Here is a 10,571-nt window from a genome sequence, read left to right as displayed (position 1 = left end):
AAACAAACACAGATTTGATAGTTTATGTCCTCTGGCTGAAGGTCAGACTTTAAGAAGACACAGGGAGGCAGCTTTGTGTGCCATCTTGGAGGCCACCAGCTGGCAGGATGGCCCCATTCACATGGCCCGTCTTGCAAGGGGGTCCCAGGGCATTTAGATCATTGAGTGAGAGTGTGCTCCCAGCAGCCAGCAGGGCATCTGGCACCACAAAGAGATCCAGAAGTGAGTTTGAGTTCTGTTTTCTCAGATGCCACAGCTCTCTTTAAGGACTCTGGCCCAGACTCTATTGGGGACTCACCTGCTGAGCCAGAATAAAAGTGCAGAAAGTGCACCCCAAACGCTGCCTCCCCGGAGCAGAGAAAGCCCATGGAGAGGTTGCTGGCTGGGACTCTGCCCGGCTGCACATGGACTCCTGCCTTCAGAATTGGCTTGGGGCTTTTGATAACAGGATTTCAAGGAGAGTGTCTGGGTTTATGGAAGTAGGGCCTCTAGACAGATAGCGGCTGCTGCTTCTTTTAAAAAAAAAAAATTCCTCTCTGAGCTAGATTCTAACATCAAGTCAGCAGGCAGAACCATTTTAAGAGGACAGGGCATGGTGGCTCACACCTGTAATCCCAGCATTTTGGGAGCCCGAGGCAGGTGGATCACTTGAGGTCAGGAGTTCGAGACCAGCCTGGCCAACATGGTGAAACTCCCATCTCCACTAAAAATACAAAAATTAGCTGGGCATGGTGGCGTGTGCCTGTAATCCTAGCTACTTGGGAGGCTGAGGCAGGAGAATCGCTTGAACCCGGGAGGCAGAGGTTACAGCGAGCCGAGATCACGACACTGCACTCTGGCCTGGGCGACAGAGCAAAACTCCGTCTAAAACAAAACAAAACAAAACAAAACAGGACAGGACAGATCTGCTGAGAGCTAGGGTCACAGGATCTAGAACCCGAGCAGGGTCTCAGGTTGCACGGAATCAGGAATCAGGCTGAATTATTCCTCAGAGTGGACACAGAAGAAACCCAGGGGGAAACCAAGTATGGATGTGTGGCTAAAGAGGGAGCAAGGCAGCCCCAGCGGAGCTGCGTGGGCGGATCCCAGGTGCAGGCAGAGCAGCAGCTGCAGGACTCAGAGGTTAGGTGGGCTCTGGAAGTGGGTGCCAGGCAGGGCGAGGCCCCGTGCGCAGTAGAGAGTGCCAGTCAAAGCAAGAGCACTGGGGACTTGTCCCTACGGGGAGTTCTCATGTTGTGGCCCAAGGGTGGAGAGTTGGGCTGAAGAAGCAAGCTCAGGCCAGATTGGGCACAGTGGCTCACATTTGTAATTTCAGTACTTTGGGAGGTTGAGGTGGGAGGATCACTTGAGGCCAAGAGTTCAAGAGCAGCCTGGGCAACAGAGAAAGACCTTGATTCTAGAAGAAATTTTAAAAATAATAAGGCCGGGCACAGTGGCTCATGCTTGTAATCCCAGCACTTTGGAAGGCCGAGGCGGGCGGATCATGAGGTCAGGAGATCGAGACCACGGTGAAACCCCGTCTCTACTAAAAATACAAAAAAAATCATCAGGGCTTGGTGGCGGGCACCTGTAGTCACAGCTACTCGGGGAGGCTGAGGCAGGAGAATGGCGTGAACCCTGGGAGGCGGAGCTTGCAGTGAGCCGAGATTGCGCCACTGCACTCCAGTCTGGGCAACAGAGCAAGACTCCATCTCAAAAAAAAAAAAAAGAAAAAAAGAAAAAAAGTAAAAATAATAATAATTAGCCAGGCGTGGTAGTGTGCACCTGTAGTCCCAGCTACTCCGGAGGTTGATGGGAGGATTGCTTGAGCCAGGAGTTAGAGGCTGCAGTGAGCCATGATCGTGCCACTGAACTTGAGACTGGGCAGCAGAGTGAGATCATCTCTAAAAAATAAAAATAATAAAAAATAAGAAGAAAATAAAGAAGCAGGCTCAGGCCAGAGAAAAAGAGGAACGGGTCTCTTGTCTCCTCTGCATGACTGAAGAGGATTCTGCTCATGTCTTTCACAGGCAGAGTGGCTGAGTAAATAGATACAGGGTGCCCAGGGCACTGAGAATGCGGGTCCATGCATCTGGTTATCCTGCGTCTTGCCTTTGCCCATGGAGCTTTCAGTTGTGGCCTCCGGTAACATGCACATTGGAAAGCTCACCTCTGACTTCAAGGCCACTGCTGTGGTGGATGGCACCTACAGGAAGGTAAGGCTGTTGGACTACAGAGGGAAGCACATGGTCCTCTTTTTCCATCCTCTGGACTTCACTTTTTTTTTTTTTTTAAACAAAGTCTAGCTCTGTTGCCCAAGCTGGAGTGCAGTGGCTCGATCTCGGCTAACTGCAACCTCTGCCTCCTGGGTTGAAGCGATTATCTTGCCTCAGCCTCCCAAGTAGCTGGGACTACAAGCACGTGCCACCCTGCCTGCTAATTTTGTATTTTTAGTAGCGATGGGATTTCACCATGTTGGCCAGGTCAGTCTTGAACTCCTGACCTCAGGTGATTTGCCAGCCTCAGCCTCCCAAAGTACTGGGATTACAGGTGTGAGCCACAGAGCCTTGGACTTCACTTTCGTGTGCCCCCACAGAGATCATCGCATTCAGCGACCATGCTGAGGGCTTCCGAAAGCTGCAAAGTGCTGGGGACCTCGGTGGGCTCAGTTCACCCACCTGGCTTGGATCAACATCCCCCGGAAGGAGGGAGGCCTTGAGTCCCTGGACTGCCCTCTGCTTGCTGACGTGACCTGAAGTTGTCTGAGAATTACGGCGTGCTGAAAACAGATGAGGGCATTGTTTGCAGGGGCCTCTTTTTTTTTTTTTGAGACAGAGTGGCCCAGGCTGGAGTGCAATGGCGTGATCTCGGCTCACTGCAACCTTCGCATCTCCGGTTCAAGTAATTCTCCTGCCTCAGCCTCTCGAGTAGCTGGGATTACAGGTATGCACCACCAAGCCCAGCTAATTTTTTTGTATTTTTAGTAGAGACGGGGTTTCACCATGTCAGTCAGGCTGGTCTCGAACTCCCGACCTCAGGTGATCCGCCTGCCTCGGCCTCCCAAAGTGCTGGGATTACAGCTGTGAGCCACCACACCTGGCCTGCAGGGGCCTCTTTATCATCCATGGCAAGGATGACCTTCCCCAGATCGCTGTTAATGATTGGCCTGTGGGATGCTTTTTGCATGAGGCCCTGCGGCTGGTCCAGGCCTTCCAGTACACAGATGAGCACCTGGAAATTTGTCCTGCTGGCTGGAAGCCTGGCAGTGACATGATCAAGCCCAGCATGAATGACAGCAAGGAATATTTCTGCAAACACAACTAGGCTGGCTGATGGATCGTGAGCTTGTGCCCCTACAATGGGTGCCCTGTGTTGACCCAGGAAAGGCCAGATCTGCCCCTCTAAACTGTACAGTCTGGGACCCTGGAGAGCTAGGTCAAGGCCTTCTCATGTCTCCAACTGGGAGCAGGTGAATAGTGACGCCCTCCCGCAAACCCACCCAGCTGCACACAGGCCTAGAGATGACCAATAAAGTATTAGGGACAGAAAATAAATAAATAAATAAATAAATTAATTAATTAATTAAATACAGGACGCCCAGTTAAATCTGAATTTCAGATAAACAGTGAATAATTTATAATGTAAGTATGTGCAAATACTCCACGGGAGGCCCGAGCATGATGACTCGCATCTTGGCCGGGCGCGGTGGCTCACGCTTGTAATCCCAGCACTTTGGGAGGCCGAGGCGGGTGGATCACGAGGTCAGCAGATCGAGACCACGGTGAAACCCCATCTCTACTAAAAATACAAAAAATTAGCCGGGTGTGGTGGTGGGCACCTGTAGTCCCAGCTACTCAGAGAGGCTGAGGCAGGAGAATGGTGTGAACCCGGGAGGCGGAGCTTGCAGTGAGCCGAGACTGCGCCACTGCACTCCAGCCTGGGCGACAGAGCAAGACTCCGTCTCAAAAAATAAAAATAAATAAAAAAGATGACTCGCATCTGTAATCCCAGCACTTTGGGAGGCTGAGGCAGAAGGATTGTTTGAGCCAAGGAGTTAGAGACCAGCCTGGGCAACATAGAAAGACCTTATATCTGAAAAAATTTAGAAATTAGCCAGGCATGGTGTTGTATACCTGTAATTCCAGCTACATGAGAAGCTGAGGCAAGAGGATTGCTTGAGCCCAGGAGGTCGAGGCTGCAGTGAGTTGGGATTACACCACTGCACTCCAACCTGGGCAACAGAGTGAGGCCTTGTCTCAAAAAACAAAGGCAAAACAAATAAACAAACAAACAAAAAAACTCGAATCAATCAAACCAACAAAAAAACAGATATTGCATGGGACATATTTATATACTAAAACAATAAATAATTCCAATGTATGTCCTAAAAATTGCATAGGACATACTTATACTAAAAAATTCTTCACTACCTGAAATTCTGATACAACTGGGTATCCTGCATTTTCATTTGCCAAATCTGGCAACCCTATCCCAGGCAACAAAGAAAGCACCTCGGCCAGGTGCAGTGGCTCACGCCTGCAATCCGTCTCAAAAAAAAAAAGAAAGCACCTCTTTCAGCATCACATTTTGCATCGACACTCAATAAATATCCACATCAAGGAGGAAAAAAAAGCCACTAGGCTGCAGAGAAGAGCAGAGAAGAGCAGGGTTATTGGAACCAGCAGAAACATGGTAAATTAAGCTTCTCTTCCTGCTTCAAGCATTGAAGGTCATAGTGATGACAACTCTCTAGAAACTCAACCCAGAAGCTCCAGACCAAACCCGAGGAAGTCGCAGGAGTTTTCGACTTCTCTTATAATTACTACCCGAAGGCACCATATTGAATGCAGCTTGGGATGCCAGCAGCGTGGTTTGGGATGAGGCCCAGTGCAGTTTTTCCCAGAGCTATTATAGGGAAGTAGTCATGAAACAAGACGGATGTGCTATGGTTGAGAACTGCAGAGCTGACCCAAAATATTTCTAATGTGTGGAACTAGCTGGCAAGCGGAGAGCCTGAGAAAACAAAAAGAGCTGCTTGACTGCTTTGAAATGCTCAGATCCTCGAAGTGTGGCTTTTCCTCCGTGCTATTAGCTGTGTTCCAACAGGCAGAGAGCCAAGGGAAGAATTCCAGTGGGGGCCATCTTGGCAGGCGCACAGTTTGGCCTTGACAGCTTCATTTGGAGGGCAAGACAGGGTGAGAAGGAGGGAGGGCCCGGGGGAATCGGGAGGCCAGAGGACAAGCCCTTACCTCTGTGGGGTGCCTCAGAGGGTCACCGACACTCACATGTCACTCGCTTCTTGCAAAGACTGCCTGAAACAGGTACTGTTTTCTCCATTTTACAGACGGGGAAAGTGATGTTTCCAAAGTTATCTAGTGGCTTAGAATTCAGACTCAACACTTTTGTTTTGTTTTGTTTGGTTGAGGGGGGAGGTCTTGCTATGTTGCCCAGGCTGGACTCGAACTCCTGGCCTCAAGCAATCCTCCCTCCTCAGCCTCCCAAAGTGCTGGGATTACAAATGTGAGCCACCACTCCCAGCCTCAAACCTTTTTTATTTATACGTTTTTATATTTATAATAAATATATTTATACTTTTTATTTTTTGCATAGGCAATACATTCACATGGTTCAAAACCCAAAATATACTTAGGGATATACTGGAAATCCTGTCTCCCTGGGCCGCAGCCTCCTGCCTCTCCTCTGCAGAAGCCTTTGATGTTTTTCATTTCTTATGTAACCTCCCAGAGATTTCCTTTCTTTTTTTTGAGACAGAGTCTTGCTCTGTTGCCCAGGCTGGAGTGCAGTGGGCACAATCTCATCTCGCTGCAACCTCTTTATTTCAGGTTCAAGTGATTCTCCGGCCTCAGCCTCCCTAGAAGCTGGGATTACAGGCGCCTGACACCACGCCCAGCTAATTTTTTGTATTTTTATTAGAGACGGGGTTTCACCATGTTGGCCAGGTTGGTCTTGAACTCCTGACCTCAGGTGATCTGCCCACCTCGGCCTCCCAAAGTGCTGGGATTATAGGCATGAGCCACCACGCCCAGCCCAGAGAGATTTTATAAATACATATTTTTCTGCTTTTCTTTTTTTAGACAGATGATATTTACTATACACACTACTCTGCTATTCTCACTTCAGTCAAGCTCTTTCAGTCTTGATCTAGTGCTCCATCTTTTATTATTATTACTATTATTATTTTAGAGACAGGGTCTCACTGTGTTGCCCAAGCTGGCGTGCAGCCATTTCTCTTACTGTCTCCTGTCTCTGAAGAGCAGGAGGAAGTAAAAGTTGAAAAACAATAGGAATGAAGTCAGTGGCAAGACCAGTTGGTGCCACTGATGACCCAGCCTGAGGTTAAAAGATTAACCCCCCCCCCCACTCTAACCACATGTGCTCTCAATCCATCACGACCCTTTCACGTGGAACCCCTTAGAGTTCTAAGCCCTTAAAAGGGCCAGGAACTCTGTCTTCGGGGAGTTGCGCTCTTAAGACGCGAGTCTGCCGACGCTTCTGGCCAAATAAAAACCTCTTCCTTCTTCAATCTGGTGTCTGAGGAGTTTTGTCTGTGGCCCGTCCTGCTACATTTCTTGGTTCCCTGACCGGGAAGCGAGGTGATTAAGGGACAGTCGAGGCAGCCCCTCAGGCCGCTTAGGACTGCCCTGTGGAACATCCCCGCAGGTGACTCTGACCAGCTCAAGCAAGGTGGATCCTGAGAGCGCTCCCGGGTAGGCAATTGCCCCGGTGGAACGCCTCCTCAGAGCAGTGCGTGGCAGGCCCCCGTGGAGGATCAACGCAGTGGCTGAACACCGGGAAGGAAGTGGCACTTGGAGTCTGGACATCTGAAACTTGGTAAGACTGGTCTTTGGAACTTGCCCACTCCATCTGAGTGGAAGTGTGGCCTGATCACCCATGGCTTGCCTGTACCAGCACTTTGGTTCTTGTTTTTGACTTGACTTGAATTGCCTGATACTATGGTTTTGGTTTTGACCTGGCTTGGATTTCTGGATACTCCGATTTTTGGTTTTGATTCTGGTCTGATGTAAACTGAAAAAGTGTGTGTGTGCCCTTTTTACCCATACTTTGTTCTATGGTGTGTGTGCGTGTGGTGTGAGCGTGGTGTTTTGTCTTGAGGAAACATGGGTCAGACACAAAGTAAGCCGACTCCACAAAGAACTATGTTGAAAAATTCCCAGGAAGGATTTAGTGGAGACTATGGGGTTATTATGACACCAGGGAAACTTAGAACTTTGTGTGAAATAGATTGGCCAGCATTAGAAGTGGGTTGGCCATCAGAAGGAAGCCTGGACAGGTCCATTGTTTCTAAGGTGTGGCACAAGGTAACTGGTAAAGGATACCTAGACCAGTTCCCATACATAGACACTTGGTTACAGCTGGTGCTAGACCCCCCACAGTGGCTAAGAGGGCAGGCAGCAACAGTGCTAGTAGCAAAGGGACAGATAGCTAAGGAAGGATCCCGCTCCACCCGCCCAGGGAAATCAATCAACTCCAGAAGTTCTGTTCGACCCAACATCAGAAGATCCATTGCAGGAGATGGCACCAGTGATCCCAGTGGTGTCCTCCTCTTACCAGGGAAAGAGGCTCCCCACTCTAGAGTCCACAGTGCTTGCGCCTTCGCAAGACAAGCATATCCCTAGGCCACCCAGAGTAGACGAGAGAGGAGGTGAAGACTCGGGAGAAACCCTCCCTTAGCAGCTCATTTATGACCCAAAACTGGGATACAAATGCCCCTGAAAGAGCAGCGGTATACTGGGATAGATGAAGACGGTCACGTGGTGGAGAGGCGTGTTTTTGTGTACCAGCCCTTCACCTGTGCCGACCTTCTCAACTGGAAAAACATTAACCCATCCTATACCGAAAAGCCACAAGCTCTAATTGATTTGCTCCAAACTATTATCCAGACCCACAACCCCACCTGGGCTGATTGCCACCAGTTGCTCATGTTTCTCTTTAACACAGATGAAAGGTGGAGAGCTCCAAGCAGCAACTAAGTAGCTAGAAGAACATGCACCAGCTGATTACCAAAACCCCCAAGAGTATGTAAGGACCCAGTTACCAGGAACCAACCCCCAGTGGGACCCAAATGAAAGAGAGGATAAGCAAAGGCTAAACTGATACAGGGAAGCTCTCTTGGAAGGATTAAAGAAGGGAGCCCAGAAGGCTACAAACATTAACAAGGACTCTGAGGTCATTCAGGGAAAAGAAGAAAGTCCAGCACAATTCTATGAGAGACTCTGTGAGGCCTATCGTATGTATACTCCCTTTGATCCTGATAGCCCTGAAAATCAGTGCATGATTAACATGGCTTTAGTTAGTCAAAGTGCAGAAGACATTAGAAGAAAACTGCAGAAACAGGCTGGGTTTGCGGGATGAACACATCACAGTTATTAGAAATAGCTAACCAGGTGTTTGTAAACAGAGATGCAGTAAGGCGTCAGGAAAACCACAAAGAGAATGAACGTCAGGCCTGGCGAAATGCTGACCTGTAAGCTGCAGCAATCAGAGGTGTCCCCACAAAGAAGCAAGGGAAGGGGGATCCTGGGAAAGAAACTCAGCTTGGCTGTCAGAGTTTGCAGCATAACCAGTGTGCTTATTGTAAAAAAAAAAAAAAAAAAAAATAGGACATTGGAAGAACAAATGCCCTCAGCTAAAAAGAAAACAAGGTGACTCAGAGCAGGAGGCCCCAGACAAGGAGGAAGGGGCCCTGCTCAACCTGGCAGAAGGGTTATTGGACTGAGGGCGAACCGGGCTCAAGTGCTCCCAAAGAGACTATGGTCAGAATGATAGTCGGGGGTAAAGACATTGATTTTCTTGTAGATACCGGTTCTGAACATTCGGTAGTAACCGACCCAGTCACCCCCTTATCCAAAAAGACTATTGACATAATCAGAGCCACGGGGGTTTCAGCAAAGCAAGCTTTCTGCTTGCCCCGGACTTGTACTGTAGGAGGACATAAAGTGATTCATCCGTTTTTGTACATGCCTGACTGTCCCTTGCCCCTGTTGGGAAGGGACTTGCTTAGCAAGCTGAGAGCCACTATCTCTTTTACAGAGCATGGCTCTTTGCTGCTAAAGTTACCCAGAACGGGAGTCATTATGACCCTTATGGTTCCCCGAGAGGAAGAATGGAGACTTTTCTTAACTGAGCCAAGCCAAGCTCTGGCTAAGCGGTGGCCAAGAGTATGGGCAGAAGACAACCCTCCAGGGTTGGCAGTCAACCAAGCCCATGTACTTGTAGAAGTTAAGCCTGGGGCCTAGCCGGTTAGGCAAAAACAGTACCCAGTCCCCAGAGAAGCTCTTAAAGTTATCCAGGTCCATCTCAAGCACCTAAGAACTTTTGGAATTATAGTTCCTTGTCAGTCTCCATGGAACACTCCCCTCCTGCCTGTTCCCAAGCCAGGGACCAAGGACAACAGGCTGGTACAGGATTTGCACTTGGTTAATCAAGCTACAGTGACTTTACATCCAACAGTACCTAACCTGTACACGTTATTGGGGTTGCTGCCAGCTGAGGAGAGCTGGTTCACCTGCTTGGACCTGAAAGACGCTTTCTTTAGTATCAGATTAGCCCCTGAGAGCCAGAAGCTGTTTGCCTTTCAGTGGGAAGATCTGGAGTCAGGTATCACTATTCAGTACACTTGGACCCAGCTTCCCCAAGGGTTCAAGAACTCCCCCACCATCTTTGGGGAGGCGTTGGCTCGAGACCTCCAGAAGTTTCCCACCAGAGACCTAGGCTGTGTATTGCTCCAGTACATTGATGACCTTTTGCTGGGACACCCCACGGCAGTCGGGTGCGCCAAGGGAATGGATGCCCTACTTGGGCACCTGGAGGACTGTGGGTATAAGGTGTCCAAGAAAAAAGCTCAGATCTGCCGACAGCAGGTATGTTACTTGGAATTTACTATCTGACAGGGGGAATGCAGCCTGGGATCAGAAAGAAAGCAGTTTATTTGCAATCTACTGGAGCCTAAGAGCAGAAGGCAGGTGAGAGAATTCTTACGAGCTGTGGGGTTTTGTAGACTGTGGATCCCAAACTTTGCAGTATTAGCCAAGCCTTTGAGGTCACGAAGGTGGGGGACAGGGAAACTTTTGAATGAGGATCCCAACAACAGCAAGCCTTTCATGAGTTAAAGGAAAAACTTATGTCAGCCCCAGCCCTGGGGCTACCCAATCTGACAAAGCCTTTTACATTGTATGTGTCAGAGAGAGAAAAGATGGCAGTTGGAGTTTTAACCCAAACTGTGGGCTCTAAAGGATGGCCCCCGTGTTTGAGGGCCTTGGCAGCAACTGCCCTGCTAGTACAAGAAGCAAATAAGCTGACTCTTGGGCAAAACCTGAACATAAAGGCCCCCCATGCTGTGGTGAGTTTAATGAATACTAAAGGACATCATTGGCTAACGAATGCTGGACTCACCAAGTACCAAAGTTTGCTCTGTGAAAATCCCCATATAACCATTGAAGTTTGTAACACCGTGAACCCCACCACCTTGCTCCCGGTATCAGAGAGCCCTGTCGAGCATGATTGTGTAGAAGCGTTAGATTCAGTTTACTCTAGCAGACCTGACCTCTGGG

General features: G+C 49.1%; 1 pseudogene; it reads left to right on the top strand.

Moving 5' to 3' along the window:
• Nucleotides 1-2,099: 2,099 nt before the first annotated feature.
• LOC116480940 (peroxiredoxin-2-like) lies at nucleotides 2,100-3,303 on the top strand (annotated as a pseudogene).
• The last annotated feature ends 7,268 nt before the right edge of the window (nucleotides 3,304-10,571 follow it).

This window comes from Hylobates moloch, unplaced genomic scaffold, assembly GCF_009828535.3.
Source record: "Hylobates moloch isolate HMO894 unplaced genomic scaffold, HMol_V3 SCAFFOLD_3, whole genome shotgun sequence".
NCBI classification, from domain to species: domain Eukaryota; kingdom Metazoa; phylum Chordata; class Mammalia; order Primates; family Hylobatidae; genus Hylobates; species Hylobates moloch.
This window is presented reverse-complemented; position numbering and strand designations above follow the sequence as displayed.